General features: G+C 51.0%; 1 long non-coding RNA gene across 1 annotated transcript; it reads left to right on the top strand.

Annotated features, from left to right (window-relative positions):
• Window positions 1-1,637: 1,637 nt before the first annotated feature.
• Window positions 1,638-20,793, top strand: LOC140619782 (uncharacterized). Its single transcript, XR_012019568.1, has 3 exons — window positions 1,638-1,985; window positions 11,048-11,179; window positions 19,865-20,793. It is a non-coding gene; the product is annotated as an uncharacterized lncRNA (long non-coding RNA).

Here is a 20,793-nt window from a genome sequence, read left to right as displayed (position 1 = left end):
TAAGCCAGTGTGTTACATGCGTTGTTATTCCCCCAAGCACCCCCATGAGATTGGACAAGCTATTATCCCCATTCATAGGTTAAGAAGCCCTGGAAAGGATAAAGAACATATCCAAAGTCACCTGATGGGCATCTTATTGGAAATTTCAGTTGCTAAATTGTCACTGATTTGACTCATGCGACGCTAGGAAGTGTGTGGTGTGGGAATGGAGCGCCACTGGGGAGGACACTTAGGTTTAATTTTAATTTTTCATCTCTCCTCTAGCAGGAAAAAATCAATTCTCAGTGTTTCCGCCCAACAAAGCAGGTATCCTGATACCTGCCCCTCTCACAACATCAATGACACAACCTCTTCCTGAGTGTACACACGCGCCCTCAGCTTAGTACATTCCAGATTCTCAGAGGCCCGCCAACGGTGACCTACCTTCTGAACTCTGGGGAAGAAAATCCAGATTTGTTACTCTCTATTGAGCCAGCAAATGCTAGAAATTAAGGTTTCAACAATGCCCTCTAGCTTCTCAGTTCCCTACTCATTAAATAATAGAAGTGTTGTATTAGTCAGCTCGGGTTGCCATAACAGAGCAGCATGGCCTGGGAGGCTGAGCAGCACACAGTTATTGCTCACCATTCTGGAAAGTCCAAGATCAAGATCCTGGCTGATCTGGTTCCTGGTCAGGGCCTTCTTCCTGGCTTACCGATGCCACCTTCTTGTGTGCGTCTCTTCTTTCTTCTCTTCTTGTAAGGCCACAGATCCCATCATGAGGGTCCCCCACACACCATGAGCCCATCTAACTCCAGTTGCCTCCCAGACACCTAATATCTGGGGACACCCGAGTGGCTCAGTAGGTTAAGTGGCCAGGTCTTGATTTGGCTCAGGTCATGTTCTCAAGGTCATGAGATGGAGCCCTGCTCTCGGGCTCCCCACTCAGCGGGGAGTCTGCTTCCCACCTCTATATCTCCCCCTCCCTCCTCCTCCCTAAAGTAAATAAATAAACCTTTAAAAAAATCCGACAAAACGACCTAATATCTCTAAGAACCATCACACAGATAGTTGGTGGAGGGAACCCAACTCAATCCATAGCAATAGTGGTTTAAAACAACTGGGGACCAATAGAGGGCTCTTGATATTATTTTACTAAGTAACTAATTATTTAATTAAAGTTGATTAAATTTGATTAAGTAACATGAGAATAGACTAGGGGAAGGCCCTTTAAATGAAATGCATGTAGGTCTATAAAATACCTACGCCAGTGTCCTAATTTTTTCACCTCACTCTGGACGGATGAAACTTTGTCGTGAAATAAATTGTGTGGACCATTGCTGTTGAAAGGTTTTGTGTGATCTTACAATTAAAGAAACAGGACATTTGCTTTTTTTTTTTTTTTTTTTAACAAATGTGTTGCGAGTTGGACTAATTTGTTCACACAGGTCTCCTAATTTTTGAACCGTTGGGGTTCTGCTCTGAGGCGAAGAAATTGGGAACACTCCTGATTGGCCATTCCAATCTAGGATGGCTTTGTTCAGCCCAATTACAAGGACATCCAAGTGGATATTTTTACCTGTATATCGACTCATGGTTTATCCCATCCTTGGTTATTCAGTGTAAAATGTCAATTTCCATCTTTGATGAATAATAACTAGACCCAGAGGCATGAACCCCTGCGACTAATGTCTGTGCCAACTAACTGTAGGCCTCTGGATGCAGTTGGAGAAGAATTTCAGTGAAGACTCTCGACGTCCCAGCTCTAGCTGGGACTTCAAATCGTGTTTCCAGAACACAAAGAACACTTGATAAGGCTGGAGAGAAATATTTTTTGAAAATACGTTGCCAGGCAGCTTGGGAGTGATTTAACAGAACCATCCTACGGGGTATGAATTTAACCTTTGATCTCTGAAATGAAGGTCAGCAAATTTGTTTTTACTTTGCATCTCTCTTCGTCAGCTCCACGGAGCAAATCAGTGTCTGAAGAAGAGGCTGTGTCCGCGGTAAGCGATACGTTCACCCCACAAGTTTTAGCCATTTAACCCTCTCTTCCCTGAATCAAATTCTACTGCTTCTCTCAACTTTTTTTTTTTTTTTTTGGTGAGAAAGAAATCTAAAATCTTAAGATATAATGTATTAGAAGGGGGGGGTATGTCATTCCATTGTCTGCTAAAGAAATAAAATGTCCAACAAGCATTTTAGTTACTTTTTTTCTCTTTGGAGACAAACACATGAAAGGATATTGGTTTTTAATCTATCGGCTGGCCTGATGTCTTCCTGCTAATCTGTACTTCAAGCAGGGTCTGCAAAGTATAGCCTAGGGGCTAAATCCCACCCACTTTCTTTGTAAATAAAGTTTTATTGGGACACAGCCGTGCTTATTCACGTAAGTGCTTTCTCTGGCTGTTTTCACGCAGCCATGACCGAGCTGAGTTGCTGCCACAGAGATTGTTATGTCCCACAAAAATATTTACTTTCTGGGACTTTACACATGATGTGTGCCAACCCCTGCTTTAAATCAAAGAAAGAGGCTTGGAGTGGTGACATCGTGAAAATACATCCTTAGCCCAGATACAACAACGGCTCGGAGGGTAAATGAGGATGGACACTGGTTTCCACCCAAATATTCACTCTGCAGAAACAGAGTCAGAATAACATCAGGCTGATGAAAAGAACAATAGCTGGGCATGCATTGCCACGAGGTATGGACGTAGCAGCTAAATTCACTTCTCTGATTCTCCAGCGGCCTATCTAATAAAAATATGCTACGGTGGGGATGAACCCAGAATCTTCGGCTCGTGTCAGCCATTTGGGAATAGAGTTCCTTGTCTGCAGCAGATGTGTGGCTCAAAGTTCATCACAAGTGCGCTCACGGGGAGCACAGCATGTGTTGTTCTGTGGGGGACCAGGCTGGCCTGCCAGGGGAGCAACGAATTTGGGTAAAGGACACTGGGAAGCAGTAGAGGTGGGGGCCAGAGTAGAACTTGGAACAAAGCAGTTTTAACGCTTTCTGGGCCTGACTTGAGTGACTTTTTAAATCATGATGATTCTGTGTGGGAAATGCCTAGAGGATTTAAAGCACGAGAATGAAGTGCATTCAGTGACTGTCCTTGCCGCTCATCCTTCAGGGGTCAAGGCTTCCTGGCTCCCACCTCTGTTCTCCTGTCCCGGAAGTGGAGTGCAGAGGCTCCCTCAGCTTCCCCCTCCAACCCGACTGGCCCGGTACTCACCTTGGGCCTGGATTTGTACTTCTCCCCCAGAGAAGAAGGGCCCGGCCCCGCTGCTGGGCCTGTGCGTGGCCACGTTTCCTGCTTTCTGTAGGATGCTGCTTTGTCTTCTTTGGGTTCTTCCTCCCTATAGACTTTTTCCATCTTCCTAACCTGCTTGGGTCTCACATGCCCTAAAAATATGAAAAATCAGGGGTCCTGGATGGCTCAGTAGATGAAGCGTCTGCCTTCAGCTCAGGTCATGATCCTGGGGTCCCGGGATCGAGCCCCACATCGGGCTCCCAGCTCAGCTTGTCCCCCTTCCTGTGCCTTCTCCCCCCACTTGTGCTCTTTCTCTCTTTCTCAAATAAGTAAATAAACCCTTTTTTAAAAAAATGAAAAATCAAAACCCAGAATAAAAGCATTCCTTCCTCGACTTTGCTGTTCTCTTTCCTGCAGTCTCTCTGTTAACAAGGAGAGGACTAGGTTATGATGACCAACGGCCCCTCCATCTGGGTGGCATGACAGGAATGTATAGCTTCTTCCTGCCTGTAGAAGAGCAACGGACTCTCCTCAAGGGGAGTTACCCTCCATTTAGTGACTCACAATCAAGGGTCTTCAGTCTCGGGTTTTATCATCTATGCAACGAGGACCCCTCTATGACCGCTGTAGTGGGGAGAGAGAGGTGGGAAGGTCAGGCATGTGCTTCCCACTGCCCTAGTTCAGAAGTGACCCACTGTGCATTTCACCAAAGAGCTGTCACACGTCTCCTCCCAAGTGCCAGGACCCTGAGAAGCACCATCTTGCACGTGGTGGGAGGGGGAGCAGAACCAGGTACTGGTGAGTTCAGTGATGCTTTCCACAGGACCAATGTCCTGTAAGGAGGTGCCTCCATGGTGTCATAAGTTCCTCACTGTTCACTCACTGCGGCATCCCTCTCTCGCTCCCAAGCCCGTATCTTCTGAAATCTGGCCCGTGTCACCATCACTCCACTCAATTCCTTTAAAAAACAATCTTTTCTCATACTGGCCTCCTAGTTGTATATCTGAACATACTTTTTTGAACTATTTCTTCTTTGGTGTCTATAGAATTTGACCCAAACTTCAATCCTCTTCTTCCTTCAATCCTCTTTTTGCCTTGTGTGACAGCATTTACAGCATTTTCCAGTTCCCCCATGTCCTTTTCTATCCTCTTTGTTTGCAGATTCCTTCACTAATTTCCCTTGCTCTCCTGCCTGTTCAGTGTAGGAAGTCCAGGAGGCTCCTCTCTGCTCTCTGTCTTTGTGCTCCTTGGGCTTCAGCTTTCTGCTCTAAGTATCTCCCCAGTCCATCCACATATCCATCCATCCATCTACACATCCAGTCACCATCCATCCATCCATCCATCCATCCATCCATCCATCCATCCATCCACTTATCCATCCGTCTATCCATCCATCCATCCATCCATCCACATATCCATCCATCCATCTACACATCCATCCATCCATCTATCCATCCATCCATCCATCCACTTATCCATCCATCCATCTACACATCCAGTCACCATCCATCCATCCATCCATCCATCCATCCATCCATCCACTTATCCATCCGTCTATCCATCCATCTGTCCATCCATCCATCTATCCATCCATCCATCCATCCATCCGTCCACCCATCCATCCATCCGCCCACCCCTCCCTCCCTCCATTCATCTATCCCTTTCTCCAGATCTTGAACTACGCTTCAAATTTACACCTGCCTTTAAAAAAAAAAAAAAAAAAAAAAAAGCAGCCCGGGTGGCTCAGTGGTTTGGCGCTGCCTTCAGCCCAGGGCGTGATCTTGGAGACCTGGGATTGAATCCCACGTCAGGCTCCCTGCATGGAGCCTGCTCTCCCTCTGCCTCTCTCTCTCTCTCTCTCTCTCTCTCTGTCTCTAATACATAAATAAAATCTTAAAAAAAACACAAATTTTCACCTGCATTACACTTGTACTTCTAAATTCATGTAAATTCATAGTTTCTCTGAAAAACCAACCTTTCTCCTGACCTTAAAATTTCTGTTAATGGAACCATAGGAGTTAGAAAGCTCTGTTATGCTACGGCTACAAGTGACAGAGCAGCTCTAATCAATTGGCCTAAAATATAAGTAAATTTTATTATTTTAGGTAATGAGAAGCCTAGGTGCTTCTCTGGGCTCTGGCCACCCTGTGGCTCAGCTCTGACTTGCGTGGGTTCCTGTCGTGGTCGGCAGCCACCCACAACAGCTCCAGTGATCATATCCAGATACATCAGCCTCCAGAAAGAGAAGCCAACTCTCCTTTGCGTTTCTCTTTAAGAGTAATGATGAAATGTTTTCCTGAAGTCTCCCTAGAAGTCTTCCTTTTGGATTTCGAAGGAAAAAATCAACAATAGCTTTATTGAGATATGATTTGCCTACCAAATAATTAACCTAGTGAAAGTGTACAATTCAACGGGTTTTGCTACAATCACAGAATTGGCAGCCGTCACCACAATTAATTTTAGAAGACTTACTGTCCTTGAAGATATCCTGTATCCGTTAACAGTCACTCCCTGTGATCCTCCGTCCCCAGCCCCTGACAATCACTAACCTACTTTCTGTCTTTATATGGATTTGCCAATTCTGAACATTCTGTTTAAATGGAGTCACAGGTGGTCTTTTGTGTGTGAGTTCTCTCACTTGGTACAACGTTTTGATGCCTCTCCTTTTTGTACCGTGAATCCGTATTTCATTCTCTTTTTATTGTCACTTAATATCCTGTTGTATGGACATACCACATCTTGTTTATCCATTCCCTACTTGATGATATTTGGGTTGTTTCCACTCATTGGCTTCTTTGTGCCAAGAATTTTGCCATATGCTCGTGCCCAGTCTGATTCCTGGCAAGAAGATGGAGCCACTTGGGTGTCTTGGACAAAGGAACACCCACCAGCACCCCTGGGGGCTGAAGATAGGCGAGTCTTCTCTGAAGCAGTGGCCACTTAGAGGCAGGAGAATATTTGAACAAAATGTCGGAAGGGAGGAGTGATGGGGAATGTGGAATAGAAGAAAAACAGGGTCTGCTGTGGGCAACAACCAACAGTTTTTTAATCCTGAAACTTTGGCTCTTTCATCTTCCTGACCAGTGGTATCCAGTTGGTACCCAGGCTTGCATTTTTTTGAGCTTTATTTATTTATCTCTTTATTTCTTTATTTGAGAGAGAGAGAGAGAGAGAGAGAGAGAGAGAGTAGGGGGAGGGGTGGAGAGAGAGGGAAAATTCTCAAGAGACTCTGAGCTGAGCGCAGAGCCTGACCCTGACATGGGGCTCGATCTCACAACCCTGAGAGCATGACCTGAGCTGAAATCAAGAGCTGGCCGTTTAGCTGGCTGAGCACCCGAGAGCCCCCCGGCCTGTGTATCTGAGCCTGCGGGGCCTCCTCCTCCCTCCCTCTCCTGTCCCTCCCACCACTCTGGCCCCTCCTCAACCCCATGGTCATGTTACTGCCCATCTGCTATTTTCCTAAGAGCCTCCAGTTGACCGCAGCCTTCCCGCGGTGTCCGCCTCACACACGTGGGTGAGAGCAACTTTTCACGGCAGCCGCGCACTGGAAACATCACAGCCCTGTTCAAAAGTCTTCCACGCGACGCTGCCTGGAGAACCAGGTCCACAGTCATCACTCACACACTGAGAGTCGGCCTCATCCTAACGTCAAACATTTTTTCTTCTAAGTTACACGTTCCCGTCTCTCTTACTGAAAATCCTGCCCGTTCTTTGAGGCGTCCCGCAGGATAACAGCTAACCTCAGTCAAGCCGTTGTTACCGGCCTGCCCTGCTCTAACACTCGGTGAGACGATTTCATTGATTCCTCATAAGAAATCCCTGACATTCCCCCCTCCCCTCCCTCCCTCCCTCCCTCTCTCTCTCTCATTTCTTAAAGCAGACTTCAGTCTCCCAACACGTGTTTGCGGTGACTAATGCGGGTCCACATGGTGACCTGCGCTCTGACTTGGCAGGTGCTCGGCGGGCCAGGTGCCCCAGGACTGGAGTCCCAGCCGCAGGGCTGGCGCTGGAGTCATCTGTCCCCCAGGTCACACCTCCCGGTGTAGGGCCTTGACGACCTGCTGGCGTCCCTGTTCCTGCACTTCCCAGGTCCGGGCTTGAGGAGACTCGATTCCAGGTGCCTCCTGCGTTGTGTCACACACCCAAGACAGCGACGCGGGTAGCAATGACTGACGCCAACAGGCCACCCGCGCTGGTCAGGTGCCACGATAAGCGCCATGTGTCACTCCCGCTTCCGCCCCCGGGGGTCCCCTGGCTTCATCAGGGCGCAGAGAGGGGAGCACCTTGCCCGTGGCACGGCGGGGAACGGCCGAGGCGGATGGCGGCCGGGGCGCCCGCGTCTGCAGGTGAGGAGCCCCCGGTGCCCGGCACAGCCGAGGAACGGGGCACGGGCCACCTGCGGAAGGCGAGCCCCCTTAGGGAGCAGGCCTTTCCCTCCCCAGCTGGCGAGGGGGGCACCTGCCACCGGCCGGGGCAAGGCAGCGGTCGCTCAGCGCGCTCCCCCCCCAGCTGATTGCCGGCGACCAGAGCCCACTCCCCGTGGGGCCTGGGCCCGACAACGGCCTCGCCATCCAGCCAGGGCTTTAAAGAAGCTTTACTCGCCGAGCCTCTCCACGCTCCTGGCTCTGCCCGGGCTCCGGGTTCCTCACAAAATACAGGATAATCGGTGCAACTTGAGTCAGACCCATGGCCAGCTGGTCAGCGTCCGTATGGCCCACGGGGGTGGGCACACGCTCCCACGAAACCGGCGGGCGCTGTTTGCCCGGAGTTCACATTGAACCGGGCTTTTACTGGCCACACAGGGCAACCCTGCAGGGCGTCAGGAGAAGGCCGAGCCCTCCTGCCTTGTGTCCCCCCAGATCCCAGCAGGCCGGTGGTCCGTCTCCGGAGGCAGCAGAGCCTCAGGGCAGGTTCTAGAAGCTGTGAGCTCACGCGTACTCTGTTTGCCTGTAGGGACACTCTTAAAAAATGATGCGGGCTCTATAAGTCATATTACAGCAACGATAATAGTCCTTTTGAGAACTGGAGCTGTCCTGAGGGTGTGCGGGGGTCAGTCTCCCGCCGGAGTCCCTGGAGGCTGCGTGGGGCCCTTGCTGTGTAATCGAGAGCAGCCAGGTGGCGGCCCCCAGAGGGCCAGGTGCAGGGGGAGGAGGGGACGGGAGGCCAGGAGCTGTGGCCCATCGTGGGGCTCCCGCTGCCCCCTCATCAGCAGGCTCTTGGCATCGAGACTCTCCCACTTGGACCGTCGTGCTTTCCTGGCACCTGGCACAGCGAGGAGCCTTCCGGGGAGCGGGCCCTGCAGGGGGGAGGCAGGCAGCTGCGTGCCCCCAGCTCTCCAGGTGTGCAGTGTAGGTCTGTGGGTGTGCGCACGGGAGGCAGAAGGGCCCGTGCTCAGGGCCTGGTGGCTGGGGGGGGTCCCCATTCGCTGCAGCCCAACATGTTTTTATTGAGCTGCTAAGCCCGACGCCCTGCACTCGGCCCCTAAGAAACAAAGATAAGGCCGATCTCTGCTTTCAAAGGACTTAAAATCAAATAGGGGGCGAGGCAAACAGACAGCGACCGTGTGTGATGCAATGCGGATGAGGATTCTGAGGACCCAGAAGGGGAAAAGGCAAAGTTGTTAAGATGCTCAAGAGAGAGCGAAAACGTTGACTTGGAGGAGAGTCCGGAGAAAGGTGACGCAGGTGGTGAGCTTTGGTGATGCAGGAGGTTCTCTTGGGGGTGGCTTGGAGGGACGACGTCACTGACAATTAGCATCTGGTCGTGTTCGCATTGGAGTCCGTGCACCCCCAACACGGGCCCCACACGGATGGCCGCAGCCGCGAGCGTGCCCGCACCAGGGGCAGCACGCAGGGCTGCTGAGCACGAGCAATTTTATTACGACGCCCCCTCGCCTTGCCGAAGCCCTGGCCGGCACGGCATCAACGGTGTCACCGGCTGTCGGTGACCGGCCTGCACAGCCAGGACACGTCACCAAGCCCACGTGTCAGACTGCGCGTTAGCTGATTTACCCGGTAATTTCTTACTCCGGATGAGTAATATTCCTGGGCAATATCATCATCTCAGTTGCAAGATTCAGAATTAGGTCAAGTCAGTTCGCTCAAGCCCACCCCATCTGCCCGCCACCTGCACCCAGGCCTTCCTCCGTGGTGTCATGACGCCGTTCATCTGCTCTTTTCTTCCCTCTGAGGTTTTGTTTTCTAAGGTCTATTTATTTTATTTATTTGGGAGAGAGAGATAGAGACAGAGAGAGCGTGAGCATGAGCGAGGGAGAGGGAGAAGCAGATGCCCCGCTGAGCCGGGAGCCCGACGTGGGACTGGATTCCAGGACCCTGAGATCATGACCTGAGCCGAAGGCAGACACTTCAGCGGTTAAGCCTCCCAGGGTTGATCCCTGAGCCCGCACACGCTTCAGGGAGGCTCCTGGCCCGGTTCCGAGAAGTGCAAGTGTCTATGCGGGCCTGTTTCTTGGGCGTCTTTCAAGGAACATCCCCGTGTGAAGCACCGATGAGTAGAGTGCTACTCTGAAGTTCCAAAGTTTGAGTACAACCCCAGAGTGAGCTCTTCCCAGGCCTGGTAGCAAGACGCGGTTGGTAAAGTCCTCCTCATTCATAACTATGGTTCATGGGGGGGGGGGAGATTTTTCAAATTAGATTCCTAAGGTTGGAATTTCTTTTTTGACTCTCCTGCATCGACATAGCTGCTATGTATGTGGACTTGGCGGTAGTTACAAGTGGTGAGGTCACGTAGGCAGGTACTTTAACAGACTTTTTTCTTTTTTTTTTATATATATTTTATTTATTTATTTGAGAGAGAGGGAGAGAGAGAGAGAGGCAGAGACACAGGCAGAGGGAGAAGCAGGCTCCATGCACTGGGAGCCCGATGTGGGACTCGATCCCGGGTCTCCAGGATCACGCCCTGGGCCAAAGGCAGGCTCCAAACCGCTGCGCCACCCAGGGATCCCCTAACAGACTTTTTTCTTCTGTTCTTTCTTTACCTTTCATTGTCTCTCCCTCGGTCCCTCCCTCCCTCCCTCCCCTCCTCCTTATGAAAAGTACCAAGACTAGATCTTGGGATGCTTGGGTCGCTCAGCGGTTTAGCACCTGCCTTCAGCGCAGGCCATGACCCCGGGGTCCTGGGATCCAGTCCCACCTCTGGCTCCCCTGATAGGGAGCCTGCTTTTCCCTCTGCCTGTGTCTCTGCCTCTCTCTCTGTGTGTCTCATGAATAAATAAATAAAATTTAGAAAAAAAGACTAGATCTTATTCTCTGAAAAGTCTAATTAGTTCATCAACAAAGGGCCTGTTATGACTAAGGCTCCCTCCATCTACTAGGGAAGTGGCGGTCATAGTCCTATTAGAAAGGAACCAATTAAAAAAAAAAAAAAGAAAAAAGAAGAACCAATATCTCTGTCAACCAACAGAAAATGTCACTGCAGTGTTGCCACCTTAGCGGTGACGGTATTTATGCACTCGCTATCTTATCTTGCTGCATAAAAAACACATTATTCCTTCTTAAATATTGATTGTCCAAGGTTAACTTGAGACCAGAGAAAAGATCTTCTAAGACAACATTTCTTCTAAGTGCAGACTATAAAAAAAAGTAGCAGAGATCGACGTGCTCTGTGAGCTGCAGCTTTGACTGCCATACGGTGCGAGCCGTACTGCATGTCTGATACGTGTTCGTGAGCGGATCAATCAGTCCCCAAAGAGTTCTGGAGTCTGTGCATTTCCCAAGAATCCATGTGGGGTCCCGAGGGAGTTATCCCCCTCCCAGATTTAGGTAAACAAATAATAAGGTTTTTTTTTTTCCCTTCAGGGACCATGACTGCGGGGATCACAAGAAGTTAACCGGCCATTCAAAGCCACCTGACGTTTGTCTCTCTCGGTCGTGACAAAGAGGAGACCGTGCCGGGAGGGCTCCGTGGAGGAAGCTGGTTCTCCAGCACAGGTAGGGCTTAGGCGACTCATTTTCTAAGACTCGTCTAATGACAAACGAGGGACAAACGTCTTCCTAGCAGTTTCAGCTGCCATGTGGTGCAAAACAGACTGTATCTCTCGTATTTATCAGTTAACAAATTCATCCTTCAACAAGCATTCCTTGGGTATCTGCTTTGTGCAAGAACCAGCGCTGGATCTTTTAAATTTGTCTTTTTTTTTTTTTTTTAAATTTTGGAACTTAATGACTTTCAAAACATATGTGTTGAATATTTGAGGACAGACTTTCAACCTCTGCAATGTTCTGGAAGTTGAGCCTAGCTCCCTAGAGCCAGCCTCCCCCTCTCTTCCCAGAGCCTCAGAGGCTATGCATTTCTGTTTTTTTTTTTTTTAATTTATTTTTTATTGGTGTTCAACTTGCCAACATATAGCATAACACCCAGTGCTCATCCCATCAAGTGCCCCCCTCAGTGCCCGTCACCCCCACCCCCCACCCACCTCCCCTTCCCCCACCCCTAGTTCGTTTCCCAGAGTTAGGAGTTTCTCATCTTCTGTCTCCCTTTCTGATATTTCCCACTCATTTTTTCTCCTTTCCCCTTTATTCCCTTTCACTGTTTTTTATATTTATATAAATATAAGTATATATTTATATATATTTTTATATTCATTATTTTTTATCTTCCCCCAATGAATGAATTCCCCATATAATGTTTGTCCTTCTCCGAGGCTATGCATTTGGCATCCGCCTTCGCCTTCATATAGATCATTTGAAAGCCCAAAGGGGAGCACGATGGCATCCCGCTGAGCCTTTCTGCACTCATGGGAACTTTGCATCTGAGCTACAGGGAAGTTGAGGCCAGGAGGCTGATGAATCTTGAGGGGCTACTTCCTTGAACTTTAAAGAAGCGAAGTTCCCCGAGTCAGGCAGTGGAGGAGGAACCCATGCGCCGTGACCCGGTAACTCCCGGGTGGAAATACGGCCTTGCTCCTCGCTCCTTTCCAGGTCTGCCGGGCCCAGGCTCCAATGAAGGAGTTGGCCCATCAGGAAGGACAGAGGGTGCGACGTGCCGAGGGCCGCCCCGGTGAGGCCGGGAGTGCTCCACACGAAGTGCACACGCCGGCCAACGAAGACGTTGGGAAATATTTTTCTGCTTAAAGCTCTGAGATTGCAAGGGTTTTCTTAGCCCTGTGGAATTCCTCTAACCGCCTGGGGATTTCTAGGTTTCTAAGAAGCTTGAGGTGGCTGTTAACCTAATACACAGTTGAAGGGAGCCAAGACGGCCTTTCCATGCCAGCTGTGTGGTAGGCTGTCTTCTTAAAAGGCTCTTTAAAATCAGGCATGTAAGGGAATCCTTCTTTCTTGAACTAGGGCCTCTGAAACCGGGTCAATGGTTCTCATCCTCCTCTTCCAGCTTGCTCTGCTGAAGCACAGTGTAAGCAAATAAATATCAATGAATTGCTTAATGATTTTCATAAGGCCCCATATTTTCAAGGCAAGGGGCTCTCCTGAAATGTTTGATCTACTCCATATGAATCTGGTTTCCAAATGGCCAGCACATGTCGAGGCCTGCTGTCCTCCGGGTTACAGGAAGACGCCTTTGATGGGTTAACCGCAGAGCAAGTGAGCTCTTTTCAAGTCCTTTTCAAAAGTTCCTTTGTCCTGCTGTGGATCTTGCCACTTGCATCAGATCAGCAGGAGACTGCTCCCGGCAGAGGGTTCTAGTACATTCTCCCTCTGATCTGGGTTGGGTCCCTGGGTAATGCCATCTGTAATCTGGAGTCCCGAAGCGGGGAGACTTCAGCGCCAGGCAGTCAGCAAACAATTACCAAGCTCTTAGGTGGGCCACTCGCTTTTCCAGCACCGTCCGCCCAACTCAGGCCTGAATGAATTTCCTTAAAGCCAAGTGAAGTCATCGTCATTCTCAATCGTCTTGGGGGAAGACCGGTCTTGCTATTAACGAGACCTCTTGGCAGCCGCCCGATGCTGCCTTCAATGGGATATTATTTCGTTCAAAGCTGACTTCCATGTTCCATGGTCTTGTCCGTCCTTTCCCCAGGCTGGGCAGAAATGTCCGGATCATACCTTTCTCCACACTTTGCACACACCTGGTGAAAGGGTGACTTGGCTTGCTTTATTTCTACAGATTTTTACATATATTCAGGTCATAGTAGTAGTGAGTGGACGTGCATGGATATTACGTAGTTGGGAGGCCACAGGCAACGAAGCGGGGAGTAAAAGGCAGTTCCGGTCGCTGCCCACATGTGGATACAGTGCCTCGGGGACACAGGGATCGTTGAGGACCAAGATACTATGTTTTGTTATTTTCTATAAAAACGAAACCCGTGGTGAGCAGAGCTGAACTTTTTTTGAAAACATATTTAATTTTATTTGAGAGAGAGAGAGAGAGACAGAGAGAGCAAGCAGGGGTAGGGGCAGAGGGAGAGGGAGAGAATCTCAAGCAGACACCCCCATCGAGCTTGAGGTCCGACACGGGGCTCCATCCCAGGACCCTGAGGTCATGACCCGAGCCCAAATCAAAAGTTGGACACTTAGCTGACGGAGCCACTCAAGTGCCCCCAAAGCTGAACTTTTGATCCAAAAATGTCATCACTGTTTATAAAAACATAGCAAAATGTACCATAGACTAAGAGCAAAGAATATAGAAACATCTTTTCTTCTTTGTTGTCTTGAGTGCTCTTTACCTCTAACTTTACCATCACGAGGTACCCCTTAACCCTAGATTTACCGTAGACTTCCAAGATAAACTTTATTTTTTTCTTGCCAGCTGCGATTCCGAGTATTCCGAAGCCACAACAGCTGACTTCCCCATACCCTCTGTAACGTGCTGGGAGCGTTGGCTCAGTCCAGTCAACATTTATCAAGTGGTGACTTTGCCAGGCCCTGTAGTATCTTGGGTAGATAATGTTAAAAGCGGATCATGTTTCTTTTGCATGTTCTCGCTCTCTCTCTGCTGATATTAATTGAAGTCCAGTGAGGGCCCGAGCTCTTTTTCAGGGTGCTGGCTCTTGCTTCTCTTAAACGGTTACCTCCCCCTCATGCAAGAGAGCCCTGCTGATGTCACACAAGCCTCACGTTGCATTTTCTCTTCTGATGAATTGAATTAGCGTCCACACAACCGTCTAGTCCGGAATGCTGGAGGTCTGCTCTCTACAACTCTCTTCCACAGTCGCTCACCAGCGTGTTGGTCTTCTGTGTTGGGTAGCAAAGAAGTCCACCCTCGGGGCTCTGCACGGACTCTTCTCCAGCCTTCCGCACCTGTGCGTCTTACTCGGATTTGCTCCTTCTTTTTTTTTTAAATAATAAATTTATTTTTTATTGGTGTCCAATTTGCCAACATACAGAATAACACCCAGTGCTCATCCCGTCAAGTGCCCCCCTCAGTGCCCGTCACCCAGTCACCCCCACCCCCCGCCCTCCTCCCCTTCCACCACCCCTAGTTCGTTTCCCAGAGTTAGGATTCTCTCATGGTCTGTCTTTTTGATATTTCTCACTCATTTTCTCTCCTTTCCCCTTTATTCCGTTTCACTATTTTTTATATTCCTTGAATGAATGAGACCATATAATGTTTGTCCTTCTCCGACTGACTTACTTCACTCAGCATCATACCCTCCAGGTCCATCCACGTTGAAGCAAATGGTGGGTATTTGTCGTTTCTAATGGCTGAGGAATATTCCATCGTATTCATAGACCACATCTTCTTTATCCATCATCTTTCGATGGACACCGAGCTCCTTCCACACTTTGGCTATTGTGGACGTTGTTGCTAGAAACATCGGGGTGCTTCTAAATGACCTGCTCTTTTGCTCTCTTAGCCTGCGTCCTCTTTCCTTTCCTCATCCATTCTTGTCCTTTCTCATGCCAAGCTTAGATAATTTTCATCTGAATTAAAGCACAGTGACTAATAAGTCATGGAGTTACGATTCAAACCCATTGGCAAAGACTTTTTTTTTTTAAATTACGATTAGGTGTCGCATTTTGCTGAATGTGTTCCATTATCTATTGTAATACGCCAATGAGGTAAGTTATATGATGGATTTTTTTTTTTTGATGTTAAGCCATCCTTGCGTGCCATATAAAATACATTTCATAGGCTATTTCATGCACACATCCCCTTTGGATTTCTTGCTTATATTTATGCAGTACTTTCGGATTTCTGTTTATATGTGAGATTGAGTCATATTCTGTCCTTGTCTGGCTTGGACATCAGGATTATAACAGCTTTATAAAATATGCTGGGGGCGGGGCCTGGGTGGCGCAGTCCATTGGGCGCCCGACTCTTGGTGTCAGCTCAGGTCATGCTCCCGGGGTGGTGGGATCAAGCCCTCTGTGCGGTTCTGTGCTCAGCACAGAGTTAGCTTGAGAATCTCCCTCTCCCTCTGCCCCTCCTGCTGGTGTTTTCTCTCTGTCCTCCTCTAAAATAAACTAAAAATCTTAAAAAAAAATGTGTTGGAGACTTTTCCCTCCTTTCCTTATCCCCTAGAATGGTTGTTTGTTAGGGGTTGTTATTTCTTTCTTGAATTTCAGGGGAAAAAAAAAAACTGCAAAAATCTTCTGGGGCTAGTACTGCCTGTGGTATATTTTTGACTATGGAGTTAATTTCTCCCCCTCTTTCTGGTTATGGGTTTATTCAGTGTCAATTTCTTCTTGAGTTAATTTCCATAATTTATGCTTTCTAAAAATTGTACCGTGTATCTAAAGTTTCAAATATATTGGCCCAAAGTTGTCCGTGTGATTATCTCATGATTCTTAAATATTTACTCTTTCTGTTTCAATGTCTCTTTTCATATCTAGTGCTGTTTATTTCTGCCTCTTAAAAAAAAATCAATCATGCCAGGAGTTTGTCTCTTTAATTACTTTTTGGAAACAACCAGCTTTTCATTGGGTTGATCAGATGACCAAACGTTGGTACCACCACGAGAGTAGTTTTTAGTGACCTCAAATCCATGTTTGAAGACCCATCGGCAGTTGGTCGCCCCGCATCCAGGCTGTGACCCGTGGCCACTTCACCAGCTCATGTCTCCACACGGAGCCTCCAGCAGCGTCGGATTCCTTTGGGACCCCAAACGTCAGCTCCTTTCATGCTCTGTGCTTTTGCTCTTTTTTCCTCCCCCCTGCCCCATTCCCCCAAATTATTCATTTGGTCCAAGTCTTCAAATTCCACCGGGAGCTTTCCTCTGTTGCACAGCGTTGGGCCTTGTATGCATTCCTACCGCTTTGCCTCTGCTTCTGGACCCTGAAATCCTTGAGGGTAGGTGCAGTCTCTTTTTCATCTTCATTACTGCCACTTTTAGCTTATTTCTCTTGCCCCGCATCACTCCGTTTTCAAACAAGAGACATAAAAAGTAGAGACAGGATTACACTATGTCCTTTTTCACCACTTTACGAGAGGTCAGGGACCAAGCAGTCCAACTAAGATGCAAACCAAGTTAACTTCCCTCTTCCTGCTTCGTCAACACGCACGTAGCATCGGTTCACCTATTTGCTCATGTCTTTAACCTTCCCCATTTTTTAAGGCAATTTTTTCCTCTTACAAGTTCCAAGCTGTTTCACTTTCAATGCACTTCAAATACCAGACGAGATCTGAATCGGGCTACCTAATGACTTCTCAGTGAGAGTTTATTTCTAAAATTATGCACTTTTTGATGACAAAGAGTGATGATACTTGGGAGCAACCCCACTACCTTCATATTGAGGTGAAAGAGTGGAAGAAGGCCATTCAAAGAGACCTTCCTAGCTCATAGCTTTTCTCACTTGGGAACTTAAACTTTATAACCACAAACCCAGGCTTGTCTGCACCGGATAGGATGGTGCTTGGAGGAGGCGGCTGAGAGGCTCGAGGCACGGGAGCTAGGAAGCCTGGCCCCGCACCCTCACTCTGGGGGGGGGGGCTCCCACCAGTGGACAATGGGGAGGAAGACACAGGGCGCCCAGGTTCCCACGAGGGCCGGGTCTCGGAGCCAGTGAGGAATGCCTCGCCCGGTGCCCGGAGCACGGCCAGACTCCGTGCATTTCACTGTAACTTGCATGAGGAGGAACCACGACTAAGCCCACTGTGCAAAGGCTAGTTTCTCCCCGACAGCATCGTGACCGTGACCGAGGGAGGCACCCAGCAGGGACCCCATTAAAGAAAATCCCACTTTCCGGGAGGCTCCTTTGGCTTTCCACACTTTTTGGCCTGGAGCAGCATCGTCTGCTGGCCCATTTCACTGTGGCCGGCTCAGTGTGAGCGCTCAAGTGGGCCCTGGGGTCCGAAGCCTCGCGCCACTGGAGCCCGTGCACACTCGCCGCCGGTTGCGCCCATCGGCCGCACGGTGAGATCTGGGCCTGGGTCTGTAGCCCCGCCGAGGACCCTGGGAGGCTCCGCTCCTCCTTCCTGCCCCTCGGCACCGAGGGCCTCCCTCCCTACCCCGAGTGGGCCGTCGGTGTTTCAAGTCGCAAGGCAGACCTGTTCCGGGGTGGCCTCCGCCCCGGCTACCTGTGGGGCTCCCAGTAACGGAGCCGAAGCGAGGGCCAGCCCCCCACAGGGGTAGCTTCTCCTTGGGGCCTTCGGAAGCAGACTGTTGGGCACCCGTCCTGCCTCCACCGCGGCGGCTGGGAAACCGGAGGCCGTTTGGTGTCCCTGTCGCCCTCGCGTGTTCCTGCACACGACCCGCTCAGCTTACCTAAGCCAAGGTTGAGGGTAAGGCCCAGGGAGGCCGGAGGGCCGGCGGCCCCAGCTGGGCCTGGTTCCCCTCTCCCTGCACTGTGGGGGCCTCTGCTCGCTGTCCACCTCCCCACTCTGCTCGTGGGTCCTGGGGGCCTCCTTGTGTCTTTGGGCCTGGGGGTGGTGTGGGAACACAGGGAGGGAACTGGGTGCAGGCCACGGTCTGCACCTTCCAGTCGGGCCCAGGATGCAGCCTATATTCCCGGACATGCAGCAGCTCCGAGGGTGATGCCCCTGCTCCCTCCTCCTCCTTTCCCCTCCCCCTCCTCCCTCTTCCTCCTCCTCTTCCTCCTCAGCTAAGAGGACAGCCGACCTGCACACTTGGGTCTCCCTTGTCGGGCACCACCGGGTGCAAGGGGGCTGCTGGGGGGTGAGCACCTCCTGGCCTGAACCTCGGGGCTGCCCTCCGGGAGCCCAGCAGTGACCAGGGAGGCCCAGAAAAGTCCATCTCTTGGGTCTGCTCAAAATTCTTTCCTTGCAGACTTTGTTTCTGGAATGCTTGGCTGCATTTCTTTGGAGTGGGCCGAACACAGGCTGCTGGAGGCATCAACCGGCTACTCCCACCGAGAGGATTCAAACCAGAGGGAGATGAACGCAGAGTCCCTGCTGGACCATCCCGACAGCAATCCGGGGGCCTAGTGTTTTGTTTTTGTTTCTTTTCTAGGATCTCTGAGGTCTGCACGCTTCCCCAGCCTCCGCTTTTAGAAGGAAGGCTGCTATGTGAGAGCACCGCGGCCAGGGCTTCGGCTGCGCAAACTGCTCTCTGGTTTACTGGCGCCTCGCCTGGGATGCGCCCAGCGGGAGGACGGCGGGGCAGGAGCAGTCCTGCGAGGGGATGGCGGGAGCGAGGACGGGACCGCGGCCCAGACGCCCGCGGGGTCACCGGGATGGTGCCATCCCGAGCTCAGGCACCGCGCCGGGAGGAGATCGTCTCAAGTTGAGCTGTGGTTTACCACGGTGTCCTCGTGATCAGCCCAGTGGTCAGATGTCACGGGTCACGGAAAATAAGTTCATTTTCCCACAGTGAGAGAGAGAAGAGGGCGGATGGGGGGGGGGAGGGAGAAAGAGGGAGGGGAGGAGAGGGAGGGGGGAATGGGGAGACTGAGGGAGGGAGGAGGGGAGAGGGGAGATGGAGGGAGGGAGAGGGAGGAAAGGGGAAAGGAAGGGAGAGGGGTGGAGGGGGAAGAGGGAGGGAGAGAGGGAGAAGGAAGGGGAGAGGGGGAGAGGGAGGGGAGGAGGGAGGGGGAGGGGGAGAGGGAAAGAGAGGGAGGGAGGGGAGGAGGGAGGGGGAGGGGGAGACAGAGGGAGGGAGGGGGAGGAGGGGAGGGGGAGGGGGGAGAGAGGGGAGAGGGGAGAGGGAAAGAGAGGGAGGGAGGGGAAGGGGGGAGACAGAGGGAGGGAGAGGGAGGAAGGGGGGGAGGGAGGGGGGAGGGAGGGGGAGGAGGAGAGAACAGCCCTGCCCGAGACACAAACCCTTGTCCGTGTTGGAGTCCTGCTGGGGCAGCTTGGACATGTCCCCTGACCCTGATCCATGTGACTTTTGGGAAGAAAGCTGGAGGAGCAGCAGTTCCTGCTCTTGATTACCATAACACGCTGCTCCCCCCGCCCCCCGCCCCCGTCCCCCCATGATCACAAACAGCCTTTCACGCCCCACTGTTCGCTGGATCCGAAAGGTCTTTCAGGAGCGAGGGCCGCGGGCCTGTGCCCTCACGTCCCTGGAGGGAGGAAGGAGAGGACGACGGGCGGGTGACGGGTCCTGCTACGGCGCACGGGGCCCGACCTGGGTCACTCGGCCTTCGGGCTCCAGCGGTGGCCCCGGGCTGCCCGGCGGCGGCTCGAGCTGCCGGGTCGCGGGGCCCTGGCCTCCAAGCGTCAAGTGTCATCTGCAAGGGGAGGAAGGGCCTCACCAGATTCCTCCTGCCTTGGCCTACTTCTGTGTCACCGTGTGTGCGTGATTTTCCCCTCCTTTGCAGGGACTGTTCTCGTTCATGAGCATGAGCTCCCATCCTCCAACGTCGCCTTCCTAATTCACTGAGAGGGATTCCACGGTCGGGCCGCACAGGGAGGCACAGGGAGCTTTCTTCGGCGAGTGCCTGTGCCCACGGGGCGGGGAGCATCTCAAAGGTGGAAACGCGGAGCCTCAGAGCACCGGTGGAAGAGCGGAGGTTGATTTGGACGGCGCACGCCAGGCGCCCGAATCCCACCCCACGCCTGCCGCCTTTGCTTTCTCTCGCGCTTTTGTTCATGATGCCTGCGTTCTGACCTCATCTCCGCCGTCCCACTGAGCCGCACCACCTTGGGCGCTGCGCGGCCGTCCACTCCCCTGCCCACTTGTTTTGGCTGGGATTGCAGCCCATATATGGGAGAATCGAGCCGAACATCACAGAGCTGGAGGCGCGCCTCCCGCCTCCGTGCAGCGGTGGCCGGTCAGTAGAAAAAGGTGACATCATGGCTATTCCAGGACTTCAGGTCTGCAGCACAAAGTGACTTTCCTGCTGTACATCAGAGTCAGAACCTGGACCCAAGACAAAAACAACTCTCCCTTCCCATAAATATCTGCTCTGGGGCTCAAAAATATTCTAAGTGCAATGGCTCAGAAATGGTCACTTTCCTCGGAGACCCATCTGATTTTCCAAGTCCAATCACAAACTTTTTAACGGCGTGTCATGAACCTCTCAGCTCATTATTTCTCTTCAAAGCCCTCCGGTTTGCCAGCTCGGAGCCTGCGAAGTGTTGTTTGATGATGTGCTGCACCATAAATAAATGCATAGGACATACCAAAAATCCATCCCTCACTACTTCTGGCTTTCCCGCTGGGAATAGTGCCATATAACCAGGGGTGTGTGATTTGCAGCAATTGCTCTGAGCTGAGGTTGGGTGGTTTGTTTTTTTTTTAAGAACA

This window comes from Canis lupus, chromosome 27 (assembly GCF_048164855.1).
Source record: "Canis lupus baileyi chromosome 27, mCanLup2.hap1, whole genome shotgun sequence".
In the NCBI taxonomy this organism is placed as follows: domain Eukaryota; kingdom Metazoa; phylum Chordata; class Mammalia; order Carnivora; family Canidae; genus Canis; species Canis lupus.
Note: the sequence above shows the minus strand (reverse complement) of the source record. Positions and strands in the feature narration are given on the sequence as shown.